Source organism: Oncorhynchus nerka, linkage group LG20 (genome assembly GCF_034236695.1).
Source record: "Oncorhynchus nerka isolate Pitt River linkage group LG20, Oner_Uvic_2.0, whole genome shotgun sequence".
NCBI lineage: Eukaryota > Metazoa > Chordata > Actinopteri > Salmoniformes > Salmonidae > Oncorhynchus > Oncorhynchus nerka.
The window spans coordinates 28,145,077-28,167,082 of NC_088415.1; the positions used below are offsets into that span (position 1 = coordinate 28,145,077).

The 22,006-nt window shown below is 45.0% G+C and overlaps 1 protein-coding gene across 4 annotated transcripts in view; it reads left to right on the forward strand.

Annotated features, from left to right (window-relative positions):
* LOC115102193 (microtubule cross-linking factor 2-like) overlaps positions 1–22,006 on the forward strand; it is a 94,692-nt gene that overhangs the window by 19,402 nt on the left and 53,284 nt on the right. The window lies entirely within an intron of this gene.

Below are 22,006 nucleotides of genomic sequence, written 5' to 3' on the forward strand. Positions count from 1 at the left end.
TAAGACATGGTGGACTGCCAGGCTGGGAGGGGTGGGATTGGGCTGAGCTGGGTTTACTATAGTCAGGCCGTGTTGAGAGCTAAGACATGATGTACTGCCAGGCTGGGAGGGGTGGGATTGGGCTGAGCTGGGTTTACTATGGTCGGGCCGTGTTGAGAGGTAAGACATGGTGGACTGCCAGGCTGGGAGGGGTGGGATTGGGCTGAGCTGGGTTTACTATGGTCGGCCGTGTTGAGAGGTAAGACATGATGTACTGCCGGGCTGAGTTTGGTTTGGCTGGGCTCAGTTGGGTTGACCACGGCTTTGTCTAGCTGGATTGGGTTTAGCTGGGTTTGGCTATAGGTTACGCTGTGTTGAGATGGCTAGGTTAAGTAGGCTTTCTTCAATGGTCCATATAAATTCACCGGGCTTGGAATAAAAACATTGAAGTTTGGGACCTTATACATGGTCAGACTGAACCACAATGATATGTTGTCCAGTATGTTGTGTAGAATGAAGAAGTGGGCGATTTGATTTTTTTTGATAGAGAGTTGTGTTTTTGTTTGGACTGCTAACCATTTGGCGGTGTGTTTACTGGACAGAGTTGAATAGAAAACCATGGGAGGAAGCTGCTTTGTGCAAGTCTTTCTATCCTCATAAAAGCTTCCGTTAAAAACACTCTTTACTCTACAGATATTGCGTTATGCTCAGTTAATGCTCTCAGGAGAAATCAAATGTCCTCTTCTCTCAATCTCTGCCCTCCCTCTGTGTTAACTAATCTGGAGTGGACAAAAGGAGGCCCCTCTCTCCTGCCGTCCCTTTATGGATGAGAGGAGAGCAGGGAGGGGGGCTGATAACCGACCGTAGCCTTGGCCAAGCTCTCAGAACCGGGGCTGGCTTGCAGGGTAGCTGGCTGTCTTGCTGACTGCGAAACAAACTCACTCTCACTGGATGACTGACTGACTGACTGACTGACTGACTGACTGACTGACTGACTGACTGACTGACTGGCTGGCTGTTTGGCTGGCTAGCTGGCAGGCTATGCTAAACGGGGTACCGCTGCTGTATTGTGCTTGCCCCATGGAAAAGAGAATTCTTTGCATAGCTGACACTTCTGAGCCAGGACTGTTATGTGTGCCTGTCTATCCCTGGCTTCACTACCCACTCTGTCTCTGTTGTCAGTCAGTCAGACAGACAGACAGACAGACAGACAGACAGACAGACAGACAGACAGACAGACAGACAGACAGACAGACAGACAGACAGACGTGTGTATGAAGGTAATAAAAGGAGGTTTGTAAATAATTGATTGGTATTCTGTGGCTCCTGTCTGGGTGTGTAAGTGATGCTGCTGTAGTATTGAGCTCGACCAGCTGCTTTGCCTGGCTAGCCCATTGGGTTCTGCTGCTAGTTGGTCTGCCCCTGTGATATTAGACAATCTGTTTAAAAACCATTTTAGGCTCTCAGTCTTTCATCATGTAAATGGACTATAATGCATCAACCATCCACACTTCTAAACCAATTGAAATAGTTTTGGGTCAAGAGTAGGGGAGTCGGGGAACCGCTGAGGCTAAGTTAGGACAGCTCTCTCTCGATGATGATAATTAGATACATTTGAGTGGTTTTGGCTGTCTGGTTCTACTGCACTACTATGACCAGACACATGTTTGATAAGCAGAGATTGCACAAAAATGGACAAAGGAAAGTGGAATGATTGCAACCCCTTCCCTTTCCAAAGGAGACACAGAACACTGCTGATGAAGTTATTATCTCCTATCCCTGCTCATTCCCCCTCTCATTCCAAGAGCATTGATTCCCATTCCAGCTTTTTTGACCCTCTGAAGGTGATGAAGCTGGATTTGATGGAGGGGGGTTTGTGGTAGGGAGGGGAGGGGTTGTGGGGTTGGGTCCTGCAGCAGCTCCAACTGAGACAGAGGTGGGTCTAAATGTATGGGGTCCTTGCAGGGGGAAGGAAATCAGGGAAGATACTGCCCTTAATTGGAAACCTGAATGGTGAGAGGGCGAAGAAAAATTCCACAGGGCATATTTCCCTCCTTTCTTTCTCTCTCTTTAACTTGGTTTCCCTCTGTTTCTTTTTCTCATTCTCACTACCTCTCTCTCACTTTCACTCCGTCTCTCTCTCTTGTTCTCCACCACTCTCTCTCTTTCTTGGAGGTTGTGGGCAGACTGGCCAGTGTTTTCTGTTTACTGGTGTGTTTATTTGTGGACTCTCATTACCCCAGAACAGTGTTTATTTGTGGGCCCTCATTACCCCAGAACAGTGTTTATTTGTGGGCTCTCATCACCCCAGAACAGTGTTTATTCGTGGGCTCTCATTACCCCAGAACAGTGTTTATTTCCCTGGCTCTCATTACCCCAGAACAGTGTTTATTTGTGGGCTCTCATTACCCCAGAACAGTGTTTATTTGTGGGCTCTCATCACCCCAGAACAGTGTTTATTTGTGGGCTCTCATCACCCCAGAACAGTGTTTATTCGTGGGCTCTCATTACCCCAGAACAGTGTTTATTCGTGGGCTCTCATTACCCCAGAACAGTGTTTATTCGTGGGCTCTCATCACCCCAGAACAGTGTTTATTCGTGGGCTCTCATCACCCCAGAACAGTGTTTATTCGTGGGCTCTCATCACCCCAGAACAGTGTTTATTCGTGGGCTCTCATTACCCCAGAACAGTGTTTATTCGTGGGCTCTCATTACCCCAGAACAGTGTTTATTCGTGGGCTCTCATTACCCCAGAACAGTGTTTATTCGTGGGCTCTCATTACCCCAGAACAGTGTTTATTTGTGGGCTCTCATCACCCCAGAACAGTGTTTATTCGTGGGCTCTCATTACCCCAGAACAGTGTTTATTCGTGGGCTCTCATCACCCCAGAACAGTGTTTATTTGTGGGCTCTCATCACCCCAGAACAGTGTTTATTTGTGGGCTCTCATTACCCCAGAACAGTGTTTATTTGTGGGCTCTCATTACCCCAGAACAGTGTTTATTTGTGGGCTCTCATCACCCCAGAACAGTGTTTATTCGTGGGCTCTCATTACCCCAGAACAGTGTTTATTCGTGGGCTCTCATCACCCCAGAACAGTGTTTATTCGTGGGCTCTCATCACCCCAGAACAGTGTTTATTCGTGGGCTCTCATTACCCCAGAACAGTGTTTATTCGTGGGCTCTCATCACCCCAGAACAGTGTTTATTCGTGGGCTCTCATCACCCCAGAACAGTGTTTATTCGTGGGCTCTCATTACCCCAGAACAGTGTTTATTCGTGGGCTCTCATTACCCCAGAACAGTGTTTATTCGTGGGCTCTCATTACCCCAGAACAGTGTTTATTCGTGGGCTCTCATCACCCCAGAACAGTGTTTATTCGTGGGCTCTCATCACCCCAGAACAGTGTTTATTCGTGGGCACTCATTACCCCAGAACAGTGTTTATTTGTGGGCTCTCATTACCCCAGAACAGTGTTTATTCGTGGGCTCTCATCACCCCAGAACAGTGTGATTTTGTGGGAACAAGGGGTGCTTAGGGACACAGACTTCTTTAGCAGTCGATCCCAACAGGGCCTAATGCACTCCCTTTGTTTTGCAACCACCACTCATTTTGCCACTACTTTTCTAGGAAACACAACACCGATCCTGCCCCCATTGTATATGTGAATTTCAGGAAGGGCTGTTGTCCTTTGTTTGTAGGGGCTGGGGGAAGCATGTCCTTGAGCTAGAGAAGGGGAGGAGCCTAAGAGAGGCAAAGAGAAGGTATGTGGAGCTAAAGGACATGTGATTGTGAGCTACGTCCTTATCAGTCACATGGTTGTTTCTCCCAATGAATGAATGGTTTTGTTCTGGGCTTGAGCCATTGATTATTCAGTATTTCACAACATGCAGATGAGCTGCTGAGGGTGTTTTCATGTGATGAGTAGTGGACAGTTAGGACTAGGACAGTGAACAACAGTGTGTTTTCTTTGGTACCTTGGACAATATTTCATCTTCTGTGTGGCACTGTGGCCCACTTTGGTTCCCACACAGTGGTGGTTATATTCAGTTAGGTTACAGTGAAATGGGTCAGAAATGACACCACAGGCACACATACAGTAGTACACACCCTGTTCCGCTGCATTAGGTGGGTTCTGAGTGCTTCTCCTCCGTGGGTCAAGCTGAGAGGTTTAATCTGGGATTCTGCACTCAGCTCCTGCCAACCAATCAGGTCGCTGTGGGCTGTCACTGTCACTGTGTTTGTCTGTCTGTCTGTCTCTGTCTGAGTGCGTGCTGTGTGCTCTGATTACAACTCCTCCCCTGCCTGCTAGTGGCCAAAGTGGATTGGGCTGAACTGGATTCCACCGTGCTGCAGACCTCCAGAACTGTAGACTGCTAGACCTGTAGACCGACAGACCTGTAGACTGCTAGACCTGCAGACCGACAGACCTGTAGACTGCTAGACCTGCAGACCGACAGACCTGTAGACTGCTAGACCTGCAGACCGACAGACCTGTAGACTGCTAGACCTGCAGACCGACAGACCTGTAGACTGCTAGACCGACAGACCTGTAGACTGCTAGACCTGCAGACCGACAGACCTGTAGACTACTAGACCTGCAGACCGACAGACCTGTAGACTGCTAGACCTGCAGACCGACAGACCTGTAGACTGCTAGACCTGCAGACCGACAGACCTGTAGACTGCTAGACCTGCAGACCGACAGACCTGTAGACTGCTAGACCTACAGACCGACAGACCTGTAGACTGCTAGACCTGTAGACTGCTAGACCTGTAGACTGCTAGACCTGCAGAACTCCAGGTCGTAACAGAGCCTTCCCCGATAATGACTGTCTGGCTCATAAAATCAGAGCTGCTTACCCCTGGTCTAAACCTCTCCTAGCCTAATAATGATGTAGCTGGCCAGCTGTATTTGATGAGGAGCGCCCTGCGCTGGGTGTGTTCAAGGATTCTGCCAAATACAAACAAACCTGTTATGGACCATCATGGAATCAAAGTAGATGTGTTATGGAGGCACTGGATGGATGGTTGTTTTTCTGGGTCATTGTGATTGATCAGGACATCACTGTCTTAGGACTTGCAGTACTAAATAGGATGTAAATATAGAGACCTTTTCTTAGTATAATGCCTGAAGGAGAGAGACATAAAATATCTTTACTGGCCCAATAGTTACACAATTTCAGGCACAATCTTTTATTTGACCAGGTAAGTTGACTGAGAACACATTCTCATTTACAGCAACAACCTGGGGAATAGTTACAGGGAAGAGGAGGGGGATGAATGAGCCAATTGGAAGCTGGGGATGATTAGGTGACCATGAGGGTATGAGGGCCAGATTGGGAATTTAGCCAGGACAGAGGGGTTAACACCCCTAATCTTAGAAGTACAATGGGATCCTTAGTGACGACAGAGAGTCAGGACACCTGTTTAACGTCCCATTCGAAAGACTGCACCCTACACAGGGCAATGTCCCCAATCACTGCCCTGGGGCATCATTATATTTTTTGACAAGAAGAAAGAGTGCCTCCTACAGGCCCTCTAACAAAGCCTCTGTAAAGTCATCCTTGGCGATTCACCAGTTTACAGTAGGCCTTTCTTCTTTTGCCCTCTATTGGTTCATCAAGCAAGGGTGAAGGCCGATGATGTCACATCAGACCATCAGACACGTGCATGCTCATGCACCCAGGTGGACACACACACACACACACACACATCTCACTACAAAATAAACACATACAGAACAGACTGTGTCACAAAACACATATACACATGTATCCATGTCACACATCTTGGAGCTGCACGGGCCATTTCCTCATGTATGAGTAAGGCACAGCCAACCAAACTCTGTGTTGAATTTTTCAAACACACGTACATTTCCCCCCTAAGGGATCGCAAGGTCATTTCATGCTCCAATAAAAATACACATGAAAATTGAGAAGAGTCATGTCAAGTGTGGAATGGATCCTTACACAGCGACCTGAGGCTCTAGGCTCCTACTCCTCATTACAGAGTGAAAACACTGTGGACATAGAAACACAACCAGCAGACAGAAATAATGCAGACCGCTGGACACCTGACAGATTAGATGGAAGTCATTTTATTTCCATTATCCATCTCCTGCTTGTCTCTCCATCCCCAGCCAGCCTATCCACACTTGTACGTCTGAGAGAGAGAGAGAGAGAGAGAGAGAGAGAGAGAGAGAGAGAGACACACACACAGAGAGACACACAGAGAGAGAGAGAGAGAGAGACTCAAAAACCATTGCTCTGTTTATCACCCCCCAGGTCCATAGGTCTTCTAGCTGTTGTTTTATGTCGCTCTCCTTTCTCCCCCCTCTCTCTTTCATCCTGTTTTATAGACATTCAAATGTTTTTAATGTTAAAAGGTTGAGGTTATACACTACATAGCTAAAAGTATGTGGAAAGCCCTTCAAATGAGTGGATTCAGTTATTTCAGCCACATCCGTTGCGGACAGGTGTATAAAATTGAGCACTCAGCCATGCAATCTCCATAGACAAACATTGACAGTAGAATGGCCTGTACTGAAGAGTTTAGTGACTTTCAACATGGCACCATCATAGAATGCCACCTTTCCAACAAGTCAGTTCATCAAATTTCTGCCCTGCTAGAGCTGCCCCGGTCAACTGTAAGTGCTGTTATTGTTAAGTGGAAACATCTAGGAGCAACAACAGCTCAGCCGCGAGGTGTTAGGCCGCACAAGCTCACAGAACGGGACCACTGAGTGCTGAAAATTGCACAATAACTGTTTGTTGGGAGCTTCATGAAATGGGTTTCCATGGCTGAGCAGCCGCACACAAGCATAAGATCGCCATGCGCAATGCCAAGCGTCGGCTGGAGTGGTGTAAAGCTCACTGCCATTGGACTCTGGAGCAGTGGAAACGCTTTCTCTGGAGTGATGAATCACGCTTCAACATCTGGCAGTTGGACGGACAAATCTGGGTTTGGCGAATGCCAGGAGAACGCTACCTGCCTGAATGCATAGTGCCAACTGTAAAGTCTGGTGGAGGAGGAATAATGGTCTGGGGGGGTTTTCATGGTTCGGACTAGGCCCCTTAGTTCCAGTAATATAATGATAATGATCTGGGGCTGTTTTTCATGGTTTGTGCTAGGCCCCTTAGTTCCAGTGAAGGGAAATCTTAACGCTACAAGCATACAATGACATTCTGGATGAATAGCAAAAAAAAGGGGGACCAACACCATATTAACGCTTGTGATTTTGGAATGAGATGTTCGACAGGCAGGTGAAGGGGGATCTGGGGGATAGACGGTTTTATCGATAGCCTTACCTTTCCTCACTAAGGCTTAGTGGTGAAAATGAATTGCTCTCCAGAGTGCATCTGTTCTGTACCAGTGTGTGTGTGTATGTGGGTGTACATATGTGCGTGCATGTGTGTGTTTGTGTGTGCTTTAGTGTGTGTGTGATTCTAAACAGCTCCTGATTGGAGAATTACACATGAATTATATATACTTATGTCAGAGTAATCTGCTCACTAGACCGTGTTTCATAAAGCTGCAAGATTCCGCTTCAATTAACAAACTGCTTCCAGCTAAGCATACGACCGAAGGGAGTCATTGAGAGATCTCGCATGCAGCTCCTTTTCATATTTCCTTATCGGAGGACACAAAGTGACCCTGTCTGACATTTTCACAGGGGAAGAAACCCAAACCCAGGGATGTGTCGTGTCATTTATGATGTTTGGCACATTTATATTCTCTACGGGGAGCAGGGCCCGTCAGACCGAGCTGTGATTATGTTGGAATGGGTAATAGGCCTCATGTCCTGGCAGGTCATTTGTAAAGTCCGCCGCCACACCCCGTCTATTTATTGCTTGCGTTATTATTTTTCTATTTTTGGGAAAGGCCCATTTTGGGAAAGGCATTGTTGGGAAAGGCATTGTTGGGAAAGGCATTGTTGGGAAAGGCCCATAAAGTCAGCATTTCACTGTTAGTCTACACCTGTTATTTACCACGCATGTGACAAATAACCTTTTTATTTTATTTGACCTGACTGCATTGGCCTAACTATTCATATTTTTACCAGAAGCCTATTGGGAGATTGTTAAAATAAGATCCCTGTCTTCCTACCAGACAGAGGCCATGACATCATCAACATGCTGCCAGTGGCTCCTGTGTTTACTGTGATTTGCAACAAGTTAATGTGAATTGGCTGTTGACACGATATTGGCTATGCTGTTGCTCTGGGCCACGGTTGCCATGGTTACCCAAAGTCATACACCTGCCAGGCTAGGTATATTAGCCTCAAAGTCACTTCAAATTGGAAAAAGCTTTACAAAGAGGCTTACTGTATAAAGCCTATAATAGGCCTATTACAGATCCCTAAGACAGGAAAACAACACAGCCATTTTAGCAAGTTGGTAGAATAGAACAGAGGGAAGGTACACCTGTTTAACGTCCCATTCAAAAGACAGCATCCTACACAGGGCAATGTCCCCAATCACTGCCCTGGGGCATTATTATAATTTTTTGACAAGAGGAAAGAGTGCCTCTTAGTAGTGGCTCAATGTCAGTAGTTTTGTGACTGAAGAATGTCACCACCAATTGGTTCCATCACGGCATGTACAGTTGAAGTCCGAAGTTTACATTCACTTAGGTTGGAGTCATTAAAACTTGTTTTTCAACCACTCCACAAATTTCTTGTTAACAAACTATAGTTTTGGCAAGTCGGTTAGGACATGACACAAGTCATTTTTCCAACAATTGTTTACAGACAAATTATTTCACTTATCATTAGCTGTATCACAATTCCAGTGGGACAGAAGTTTACATAGACTAAATTGACTGTGCTTTAAACAGCTTGGAAAATTCCAGAAAATTATGTAATGGCTTTAGAAGCTTCTGACAGGCTAATTGACATGGATTTCAAGGCCTACCTTCAAAACCAGTGCCTCTTTGCTTGACATCATGGGAAAATCAAAAGAAATCAGGCAAGATTGTAGAAAAAATATATAATTCTAGACCTCCAAGTCTGGTTCATCCTTGGGAGCAATTTCCAAACGCCTGAAGGTACCACGTTCATCTGTACAAAATAGTACGCAAGTATAAACACCATGGGACCACATCATACCGCTCAGGAAGGAGACGCGTTCTGTCTTGTAGAGATGAACGTACTTTGGTGCAAAAAGTGCAAATCAATCCCAGAACAACAGCAAAGGACCTTGTGAAGATGCTGAAAGAAACCGGTACAAAAGTATCAATATCCAGGGTAAAACGAGTCCTATATCGACATAACCAGAAAGGCCGCTCAGCAAGGAAGAAGCCACTGCTCCAAAACCGCCATAATAAAGCCAGACTACGGTTTGCAACTGCACATGGGGACAAAGATTGTACTTTTTGGAGAAATGTCCTCTGGTCTGATGAAACAAAAATAGAACTGTTTGGCCATAATGACCATCGTAATGTTTGGAGGAAAAGGGGGAGCTTGCAAGCCGAAGAACACCATCCCAACCGTGAAGCACGGGGGTGGAGGCATCATGTTGTGGGGGTGCTTTGCTGCAGGAGGGACTGGTGCACTTCACAAAATAGATGGCATCATGAGGAAAATGATTTGTATATATTGAAGCAACATCTCAAGACATCAGTCAGAAAGTTAAAGCTTGGTCGCAAATGAGTCTTTCAAATGGACAATGACCCCAAGCATACTTCCAGTTGTGGCAAAGTTGTGGCAAAATGGCGGACAAGAAAGTCAAGGTATTGGAGTGGCCATCACAAAGTCCTGACCTCAATCCTATAGAACATTTGTGGGCAGAACTGAAAATCGTGTGTGAGCAAGGAGGCCTACAAACCTGACTCAGTTACACAAGCTCTGTCAGGAGGAATGGGCCAAAATTCACCCAACTTATTGTGGGAAACTTGTGGAAGTCTACCTGAAACATTTGACCCAAGTTAAACAATTTAAAGGAAATGCTACCAAATACTAATTGAGTATATGTAAACTTCTGACCCACTGGGAATGTGATGAAAGAAATAAAGGCCAAAATAAATAATTCTCTCTACTATTATTCTGACATTTCACATTCTTAAAATGAAGTGGTGATCCTAACTGACCTAAGACAGGAATTTTTTACGATGATTAAATGTCAGGAATTGTGAAAAACGGAGTTTAAATGTATTTGGCTAAGGTGTATGTAAACATATGACTTCAACTGTAGATACACAGAGATGCTGTTTGTCTGAACCACAGCTATTCTCCAGGGTTCTCTGTGTTCCCTGTTCTCCTTGTTAGTTCCTGTCAGAATGCTCCTGTCTCTCTGACTGACAGAGAATCAGTACATCCCGACTCTCGAGAAGTCTCCCACTCCTCTCGTGGGTTCCTGAAGGGCAGGCCTTATCAGATTCTAATCTAATTAGAAAAGACTACGGGGCAATATTTTTTTTGTGTGTGTATTAAAAACACCCTGTTATGTACATATCTGTCTGCATCAGGAGACAGCTGAGTGGAGCTGAGCTCCACTTCATCTCTGTCTCTATTTTTCCTTCCTGGCCAGAAGAGTGGAGGCTGTTATAGCAGCAAAGGGGGTCCAACACCATATTAATACCCATGATTTTGGAATGATTTGTTCGACGAGCTGGTGTCCACATGCTTTTGGTAATATAGTGTATATCGATACTTTGACTCCAACTATTGATTAGTAAAAATGTATATACTGTACTGCCTTCAGAAAGTATTCACACCCCTTTTCAACAATACATTGTGTTACAGCCTGAATTTAAAATGGATTCAATTTGGATTTGTTTTTGTCACTGGCCTACATACAGTAACACAAAATGTAAAAGTGGAATTAGATTTTTAGATTTTTCTTTTACAAATTAATAAATAATAAATGTCTGAAATGTCTTAAGTACAGTTAAGTACCTTCAGAAAGTAGTCATACCCCTTGACATTTTCCACATTTTGTTGTGTTACTGCGACAATTCAAAATGTATTAAATAAATACAAAATCTCACCCATCTACACACACTACCCCATAATGACAAGTGTCAAGTTGGTTGTTGATCTTTGCTAGACAGTCATTTTCAAGTCATGCCATAGATTTTCAAGCCAATTTAAGTCAAACCTGTAACTAAGCCACTGAGGAATATTCAATGTCATCTTGGTAAGCAACTCCAGTGTATATTTGGCCTTGTGTTTAAGGTTATTGGCCTGCTGAAAGATGAATTTGTCTCCCTGTGTCTGTTGGAAAGCAGATTGAAGCATGTTTTTGCCTCTAGGATTTTTTAAATTTACCTCCTTTTCCCCCAATTTCGCGATAATCCAATTGCGATCTAATTACGATCTTGTCTCATCGCTGCAACTCCCCAACGGGCTCGGGAGTGGCGAAGGTCAAGTAATGCGTCCTCCGAAACATGAACTGCCAAACCTTCATAACACCCGCCGCTTTACCCGGAAACCAGCTGCACCAATGTGTCGGAGGAGACACCAGTCAACTGATGACCAAAGTCAGTCTACAGGCGCCCAGCCCACCACAAGGAGTCACTAGAGCGCGATGAGCCAAGTAAAGCCGCCCCCTTGGCTAAACCCACCCCTAACCCAGATGACGCTGGGCCAATTGTGCACCGCCCTATGGGAATCAAGGTCACGGCTGGATGTAACACAGCCTGAGATCGAATCCGGGTCAGTAGTGTTGCCTTAGACCACTGCGCCACTCGGGAGGCCTATTCCATTTATATATATCCTAGCAAACTCCATAGTCCTTGCCGATGACAAGCATACCCATAACATGATGCAGCCACCACCATGCTTGAAAATATGAAGAGTGGTACTCAGTGATGTGTTGCGCTTTGTATTCAGAACATAATGTTAATTTATATTCCACATTTTTTACAGTTTTACTTTAGTGCCTTATTGCAAACAGGATGCATGTTTTGGAATATTTTATTCTGTACAGGCTTCCTTCTTTCACTCTATCATTTAGGTTAGTATTGAGGATGAACTAAACTCTGCAAAAAAGAAACTCACTGTCTCACTGTCAACTGCATTTATTTTCAGCAAACTTAACATGTGTAAATATTTGTATGAACATAACAAGATTCAACAACTGAGACAAGTTCCACAGAAATTGAATAATGTGTCCCTGTACAAAGGGGGGGTCAAAATCAAAAGTAACAGTGAGTATCTGGTGTGGCCACCAGCTGCATTAAGTACTGCAGTGCATTTCCTCCTCATGGACTGCACCAGATTAGCCAGTTCTTGCTGTGAGATGTTACCCCACTCTTCCACCAAGGCACCTGCAAGTTCCTGGACATTTCTGGGGGGGATTGGCCCTAGCCCTCACCCTCCGATCCAATAGGTCCCAGACGTGCTCAATGGGATTGAGATCTGGGCTCTTCACTGGCCATGGCAAAACACTGACATTCCTGTCGTACAGGAAATCACGCACAGAACGAGCAGTATGGCTGGGGCATTGTCATGCTGGAGGGTCATGTCAGGAAGAGCCTGCAAGAAATGTACCACATGAGGGAGGAGGATGTCTTCCTTGTAACGCACAGCGTTGAGATTGCCTGCAATGACAACAAGCTCAGTCTGATGATGTTGTGACACACCACCCCAGACCATGACGGACCCTCCACCTCCAAATCGATCCCGCTCCAGAGTACAGGCCTCGGTGTAACACTCATTCCTTCAACGATAAACGCGAATCCGACCATCACCCCTGGTGAGACAAAACCGTGACTCGTCAGTGAAGAGCACTTTTTGCCAGTCCTGTCTGGTCCAGCGACGGTGGGTTTGTGTCCATAGGCGACGTTGTTGCCCGGTGATGTCTGGTGAGGACCTGCCTTACAACAGGTCTAGAAGCCGTCAGTCCATCCTCTCTCAGCCTATTGCGGACAGTCTGAGCACTGATGGAGGGATTGTGCGTTCCTGGTGTAACTTGGGCAGTTGTTGTTGCCATCCTGTACCTGTCCCGCAGGTGTGATGTTCGGATGTACCAATCATGTGCAGGTGTTGTTACACGTGGTCTGCCACTGCGAGGACAATCATCTGTCCTTCCTGTCTCCCTGTAGCGCTGTCTTAGGCGTCTCAAGGTACGGACATTGCAATTTATTGCCCTGACCACATCTGCAGTCCTCATGCCTCCTTGCAGCATGCCTAAGGCACATTCACGCAGATGAGCAGGGACCCTGCGCATCTTTCTTTTGGTGTTTTTCAGAGTCGGTAGAAAGGCCTCTAGTGTCCCAAGTTTTCATAACTGTGACCTTAATTGCTGTAGGTGTCTTAACAACCGTTCCACAGATGCATGTTCATTAATTGTTTATGATTCATGGAACAAGCATGGGAAACAGTGTTTCCCTTTACAATGAAGATCTGTGAAGTTATTTGGATTTTTACGAATTATCTTTGAAAGACAGGGTCCTGAATAAGGGACGTTTCTTTTTCTGCTGAGTTTCCAATGTTGTCGATCCATCCTCAGTTTACTCCTTTCACAGCCATTAAACTGTAACTGTTTTAAACAGTGGATGCTCTTCAGAGGAGGAAGGGGAGGACCATCCTCCTCAGTGAATTTCATAAAAATAAAAATAGTGAAACGTAAAAAAGTTATCCTTTTTAGATAAAACTATACTAAATATATTCACGTCACCAAATAATTTATTAAAACACACTTTTTTGCAATGAAGGTCTGCAGTAGCATCAACAGCACTCTGTAGAGTAGCACAATGGTGTAACCGAAGGAAGACTAGTTTCCCTCCTCGTCTGCGTACATTGACTTCCATACAGAACCTAGGAGGCTTGTGGTTCTCACTCCCTTCCATAGACTTATACAGTAATTATGACAACTTCCGGAGGATGTCTTCCAACTTGCAGCATGAACTGACATGTTGTCCACCCAATCAAAGGCTCAGAGAATGAATGATTCCGAAAGCTACTACAGCAACCTAGCACTGCAGTGCATAAAATGTGATGAGTCGTTCAGAGAGAAAAATACAATAGTTGAAAAGTTTTGAACAAATGAATGTATTTAAAAATTAAGGAGAAGCAAGAGAGAGAGAGCTAGCTATATTTTGCTGTATTTTTTTCACTTTCACTTTGCTAGCAAATGCAGCCAGCTCAAACAGAGGCATTCAATGTTAGCTAGCTGGCTATGACTATCCAACACTAGAATTCTTCCTAGTCAAGGTGATTTTTGAATGACTAACCCATCTCTGTACCCCACACATACAATTAACTGTAAGGTCCCTCAGTTGAGCAGTGAATTTCAAACACAGAATAAACCACAAAGACCAGGGAAGTTTTCCAATGCCTTGCAAAGAAGGGCACCTATTGGTAGGAAAAAGCTGACATTTCATACCCCTTTGAGCATGTAGAAGTTAATAATTACACTTTGGATGGTGTATCAATACACCCAGAAATGACAAAGATACAGGCATCCTTCATAACTCAGGAAACCTCTCAGGGATTTCACCCTGATAATATCGTATCGTGAGTTCCCTGGCAATTCACAGCCCTAGTAATGAGGCTGAGTGGAGCGAATGAGAAGTGAGATTGATTGCTCAATTGGAAAAGGAAAATTGCATCTTCATTGGTCCCACTTTGAGGAGGTACCATTACTAGTGCTCTGTACACTGACCTGGGAGAGAGAGAGAGAGAGAGATCATCTTCTCTCTGCTTAGGATATGCAGCAGCTTAACAGGGCAGGCTTCTCTCACTGTGCGTGCGTGCACATACAGTACTTGTTTGATGTGTGTCCATGCACATGCTTGTTTGTCTGTGTGCATGAGTGTATGTGTGTGTGTGCATGAGTGCATGTGTGTGTGTGTGTGCATGAGTGTATGTGTGTGTGTGCTCGCAGGCAGGCAGTAGCATGCTGCAATGGGGTGATATGCTGTACACACCCATCCCCTTATCGTCTCTCCTAGAGCTCAGTGCTGTGACACACTTTTCTCTCATCTTTCTCCTCTTCAATTATCAGTTAACTTCCAGGCAGCTGCAGACAGTAGTATCAGAGAGAAGACCCTAGATGAGCACAGTAAAATGAAGCACTCATCAATTATCACCTACATATCGATTACTATGCCTGGCACTGCTAACAGCAGCATTGTAAGACTGCAATTAAAACACCATAACATTCTGTGTCTGCTATGTTGAGAGGGGGACTCATCCGTATGAGCACAGTACACATTGTAGTAATGTAGTCTCTCTTGACATTCATTACACGCCTCTTGATGTTCATTCTGGGACCGTAGATGTAAATTAGCTGTAAGCTCAAATCTGGTGCAAACGCATCAGTTCTCACTTCTGAGATGTATGTTTTTGTTGTACATTGTCCCTGTCCAAATAAACTTCATAAAAACTTATATAAAAAATATACATGGCTCGTGAGATGGTCAGTAATGCTATATAGGACTGGACAAAGCATCACTACATATGTTTGGTGAGGAAGTGTCACTTCTTTATGTTGTAAAATACATTTTACCAAGACAAATGTGATTATTCATGTTCTGAATTGTTCAGTAGGGTCTTTCTGTAACTTATCATTAACATTATATCAAGAAAGTCTGATTTTGTAAACTTCTAAATCCGATTTTAATCTCTGAGCTCTTTTGACAGAGCGGTGCCGCTTTCTCACAGGAACCTTTGAGGATTTTATATGTAAGGGTGGTCGTCTTCCAAGTTGTTTCTGCTGGTCACAAAAAGCAACATTTTACTGAACAAAACTATAAACGCAACATGTAAAGTGTCCACGTTTCATGTGCTGGAATAAAATATCCCAGAAATGTTCCAATCACACAAAAGCTTACTTCTCTAAATGATTGTGCACAAATTTGTTTACATCTCTGTTATTGAGCATTTCTCCTCTGTCAAGATAATCCATCCACCTGACAGGTGTGGCATATCAAGAAGCTGATTAAACAGCATGATCATTACACAGGTGCACCTTGTGCTGGGTACAATAAATGCCACTCTTAAATGTGCAGTTTTGGCACACAACACAATGCTACAGATATCTACATTTTGAGGGAGCGCCCTATTGGCATGTCCATCAGAGCTGTTGCCAGAATTTAATGTTAATTTCTCTACCATAAGCTGCCTCCAACTGGCCTTACAACTACGTGTAACCACACCAACCCAGGACCTCCACATCCTGCTTCTTCACCTGCGGAATCATCTGAGACCAGCCACCCGGACAGCTCATGAGACTGAAAAGTATTTTTCTGTAATAAAGCCCTTTTATGGGGAAAAACTCATTCTGATTGGCTGAGCCTGGCTCCTCAGTGGGTGGGCCTGGCTCCCAAGTAGATGGACCTATGCCCTCCTAGGCTTACCCATGGCTGCACAACTACCCAGTCATGTGAAATCCATAAATTAGGGCATAATGAATGTATTTCAATTGACAGTGCAAACTGGCTCTTACCAGAATAGGAAGAGGAGTGGGAGGCCCCGGTGCACAACTGAGAAAGAGGACAAGTACATTAGAGTGTCTAGTTTGAGAAACAGACGCCTCACAAGTCGTCAACTGGCAGCTTCATTTAATAATACCCGCAAAACACTAGTCTCAACATCAACAGTGAAGAGGCGACTCCGGGATGTTGGCCTTATAGGCAGACTTCCAAAGAAAAAACGAATGAGCCTTTTCAAATTATAAACTTGGAACGTGCCATTTTCATTACTGCATAGTCGGAACTAGAAGCACAAGCATGTTGCTACACTCACATTAACATTTCCTAACCATGTGTATGTGACCAATACATTTGATTTAATTTGTATTTGAACACAGAAGTGATGGTTGCTGATAATGTGCCTCTGTACACCCATGTAGATATTCCATAAAAGAATCAGCCGTTTCCAGCTACAATAGTAATTTACAACATTAACAATGTCTACACTGTATTTCTGATCAATTTGATGTTATTTATTATTATACGTTTTAACGGTGGTATAGAAACATACCCTTTTCACATGTTGAGGTGTTGGGGTGGTGCTGGAGGTGAATATGAGGTTGAAAATGGTGATGTCACAGATCCCTCTGGAACTGTCCTCATGCACACCTGGTCCCTATTCCTGTTGATTAGTAATTGTATAAGTGTACCCTTTGTTCACCATTGTCCTGTCGATTATTGTTCCAATGTCCGTTGGTCGTGTGAGGACCTGTGCTGTGTTTTGGCTTTCGTGCCACGTCTAATGTGCAGATGATTACCGGTCTCGTCTCTCGTCCCGTGTGATAATCATTGTGCGATTGTGTATTTATTCAAGGAACTCCTCGCTCTTTTGTTTGGGTTTCTACCCTGTGTTTTGTATATGTGTTTGTTTGGTCTTCGTCCCCATGCCTTTACATGGCACACTGTAATTTGGGAAATAAAAGCCCCTATTACTCAGTCCTGCGCCTGTTCCCCAACCATTTATGCCAGCGTGACCTGTGAACTTTCCCTTTAACATATTATTTTACCCATTGGTCAAAATGTGTTTTTATTGGACATCCCGTCTTCTCCTGGATCTGTCTTCTGTAGTGTGGCTGTTGGATGTTTTTAGCACCCTGTCTGCGATACCAGCTGGATATTCATCTCATCTCATCCCTCTCTTTATCTCTCCATTGACCAGCACAAATCTCCTCCACTACCACCGTCACAGCTCTGGATGGGCTGATGGACTGTGAGGTTTCAGCCTCAGTGCTCCCACTTGGTCCTGCTTGGTTATGAGAGCACATAGAAGGCTGACTAGCTGTCACACAGGACATGGTGTATATAAATGTGTATATACTCCTATCTGTGATTTGATAAGAGCAGCGTAGCGTTCAGTGCTTGTCTCTCTCGGGACTTACGGGGAGCTTGTTAGTTGAGCTCCAGGGCATGGAGAGCTCTCCAAACTAATTTTGTGGCAGAAAGGAAAATAAATTGGCTGGCAGCCCCTCTGTGCTGAGGGTGTGAGAGTTTTAGTCAAAAGAGGATGATTGGTGTGTGTGTGTGCGTGTGTGAGGGAAGGAGGGGTGCGGATCTGTGTGTGATGTTGAGTGCTGCATGGGTGTCTTTATTTGTGAAGTGTGCACCTGCCCACTCAACACAAAAAGCCCCTAAGATACAATCACACATCTCTTACAGTTTGAAACTGAATCCATTTAATTTGCTATTTGCATCTTTCTTCAGTCTGGATAGAAATGGGAAAAGGCCCTGTCGCCACTGTTGTTGTTGTGCCGGCCTTAATAAAGATATGAGGTGAGCTATGGGAGGAATGCAGGGGACCGTCGCGCTGTCTCCGTTAGCGACCAGCTGACTTACGGCTTAATGAGCGTCAGGTGCTCCAGATTCTCCTAACGAGAGGGGGAGAAAGAGGTGAAGGTGTTCGCCTTGATTGAATTCCATTGAAGAGAATGGAGAAGAGGAGAAGAAATGAAAGAGGAAGAGAGGAGAGAAAAGGAGAAGAGAGGGAGACGGTATTTGTTATGCGACAGTTGGGATATATACTTTATTGGTCTTGTCTCCTCCTGCCTCTAGTCCTCAGTCAGTCTTAATAAGTAAAAATGTAAGTAAGTAAATGCAGACAGGCATTGGATGGAGAGCCCTGTTAAACACGCATCACAAAGCAGGTGATGTGCTAGGTGGGGAGGAAAGAAGGGGGAGAGAGAGAGGGAGGGAGATGCTGCTGTTAACTGGGTCAAACTGATCTCCCAGTTCTGATTTGACTCTTAGGCCTTATTTGATTATCTCTCAGAGAGTGAGAGAGAGAGACTCCACACCTACCAGTATCCGTCTCTCTGAATAAAATGTCTAATCTTCTCTGAGCTGAGTGGCCTAGGAATGGATGACATTTTCCTTTTTGACTTCTCTGCTGCCAGAATTATGTGTCATAACTGTGTAATGTCAGGCCTCACAAACATATTTCTTGTTTTCTTGCTCCCCATGCATATTCACAAGGGTATCAGATTTCTGTTTCCCCGTAGTTCCATCAGCAGGACAGAGTCTGTATTGTCTCAGTGGCGGCCATTTTGGTTAGCATAATGATGTTGTGGTGGTTAAGTATGACTGGACCATACCTATGTGTAATTAACCATGTGTTTACTGCAGCTGGGCCTGTTGTGTCTTTGTAGGAGCACATGCAGATGGCTTTGTTTTATTTTATTTTGTTACTGTGTATATCTGTGTCTCTGTCAATGTCTCTCGCTCTTCTGCCAGAATTGTGCCCTGAGGGACATGATTGCGTTAATTATGTTTAATCAATTTCCTATTCGAATCTAAATCTAATAATTTATTAGTCACATGCGCCGAACACAACAGGTTACCTTACAGTGAAATGCTTACTTACAAGTTAATAACCAACAATGCCGCTTTAAAAAAATATGGATAAGAATAAGAAATAAAAGTAACAAGTAATTAAAGAGCAGCAGTAAAATAACAATATCGAGACTATATCCAGGGGGGTACTGGTACTCAATGTGTGGTGGCACCGGTTAGTTGTGGTAATATGTATATGTAGTTAGAGTTATCAAAGAGCCTGCATAGATGATAACAACAGAGAGTAGCAGCGGTGTAAAAGGGGGGGAGCGGTGGGCAATGCAAATAGTCTGGGTGGCCACTTGATTACATGGTCATGATTCTTATGGCTTGGGGGTAGAAGCTGTTTAGAAGCCTCTTGGACCTGGACTTGGCGCTCCAGTACCGCTTGCCGTGCGGTAGAAGAGAGAACAGTCTAGACCAGGGTGGTTGGAGTCTTTGACAATTTTTAGGGCCTTCCTCTGACACCGCCTCTTATAGAGGTCCTGGATGGCAAGAAGCTTGGCCCCAGTGATGTACTGGGCCATTCGCACTTCCCTCTGTCGTGCCTTGCGGTTGGAGGCCGAGCAGTTGCCATACCAGGCTTGTAACCTGTCAGGATGCTCTCGATGGTGCAGCTGTAGAACCTTTTGAGGATCTGAGGACCCATGCCAAATCTTTTCAGTCTCCTGAGGGGGAATAGGTTTTGTTGTGCCCTCTACACGACTGTCCTGGTGTGCTTGGACCATGCTAGTTTGTTCGTGGACACCAAGGAACCTGAACCTCTCAACTTGCTCCACTGCAGCCCTGTCACTGAGAATGGGGGGCGTGCTCAATCCTCTTTTTCCTGTAGTCCGTAATCATCTCCTTTGTCTTGATCACGTTGAGGGAGAGGTTGTTGTCCTGGCACAACACCATACTCCCTATAGGCTGTCTCGTCATTGTCGGTGATCAGGCCTACAACTGTTGTGTCATCGGCAAACTTAATGATGGTGCTGGAGTCGTGCCTGGCCGTACAGTCGTAAGTGAACAGGGAGTAGAGGAGGGGAATGAGCACGCACCCCTGAGGGGCCCCTGTGTTGAGGATCAGCATGGCAAATGTGTTTTTACCTACCCTTACCACCTGGGGGTGGCCTGTCAGGAAGTCCAGGATCCAGTTGCAGAGGGAGGTGTTTAGTCCCAGGTTCTTTAGCTTATTGATGAGCTTTGAGGGCACTATGGTGTTGAACGCTGAGCTGCAGTCAATGAATAGCATTCTCACATAGGTGTTCCTTTTGTCCAGGTGGGAAAGGGCAGTGGGGAGTGCAATAGAGATTGCATCATCTGTGGATCTGTTTGGGCGGTATGCAAATTGGAGTGGATCTAGGGTTTCTGGGTTAATGTTGTTGATGTGAGCCCTGACCAACCTTTCAAATCACTTCATGGCTACAGACATGAGTGCTACGGGTCGGTAGTCATTTAGGCAGGTTACCTTAGTGTTTTTGGGCACAGGCACTCTGGTGGTCTGCTTAAAACATGTTGGTATTACAGACTCGGACAGGGAGAGGTTGAAAATGTCAGTGAAGACACTTGCCAGTTGGTCAGTGCATGCTCGCAGCACACGTCCTGGTAATCCATCTGGCCCCGCGGCCTTGTGAATGTTGACCTGTTTAAAGGTCTTACACACATCGGCTGCGGAGAGCGTGATCACACAGTCTTCTGGAACAGCTCTTCTGGAACAGCTAGTGCTCTCATGCATGTTTCAGTGTTATTTGCCTTGAAGCGAGCATAGAAGTAGCTCGTCTGGTAGGCTCGTGTCACTGGGCAGCTCTCGGCTGTGCTTCCCTTTGTAGTCTAATGGTTTGCAAGCCTTTCTTATAAGCTTCCGGGTTAGAGTCCCGCTCCTTGAATGCGGCAGGTCTAGCCTTTAGCTCATTGCGGATGTTGCCTGTAATCCATGGCTTCTGGTTGGGGTATGTACGTACATTCCCATATTGATGTCCTGTCAGAAAGGGGAGATCGCCTGGGTTACACAAGTCATGTCTCCAGAAAGGTGTTTGATGAAAATAGATTTCGGAGAGATTTGTGTGATGTTTAATTTCAGTAGACAAACAGTCAAATCCCTGACATTTGGGCCAGTGCTGGTAGTTAAATGGCAGTGAGAGCAGTCTAGGCAGGACAAGTCCATTCTAGGGGTTTGTCCCAAATGGCACCATATTCCCTATATAGTGCACTTCTTTTGGTCAGGGCCCATGGGGAATAGGGTGCCATTTGGGACTTAACCTAGAAGTGATGCTGGTTTCAGCACATTCAAGGGGGAGATGAAAGGGTGAACGTCAGGAGTTCAGCAGGTTTTTTCCTAGTATTTGTGTGGCTGTTTAAACAATGACACTCATCTAAAGGGTGGTTGGATGGAGGGATAACATCTTAATTTCATCCCTTACTTTTATTCGAACTTTATTCCATGTGCATGGATTATAATGGGATATTTTTCATAGCGTAATTGTTACTTTGACTGGGTCAAAACAAGAGAACAAAATACATCACCTCCACTGTCCAACATCATTCTATCACGACCTGGAAATGACCTCCTATTGTTGTCCTCTCCACTCTCCGAAGTCAACTCTGGAGTAGACTCATAATCTAAATGGATAGGGCCAGTCAATATGTTGTGTTCCCTCAAGCTCAGAAAGAACTCCCCCATTCAGGGCACAATTATAACACTGTTTCACAGCGCTAATTACAAATAAGTCCAGTCACTGCTCCTCTCCCTCCGTCACCCCGGTCACCACAATCACAGAGGCATATTCTGGGAGGTGTCACTG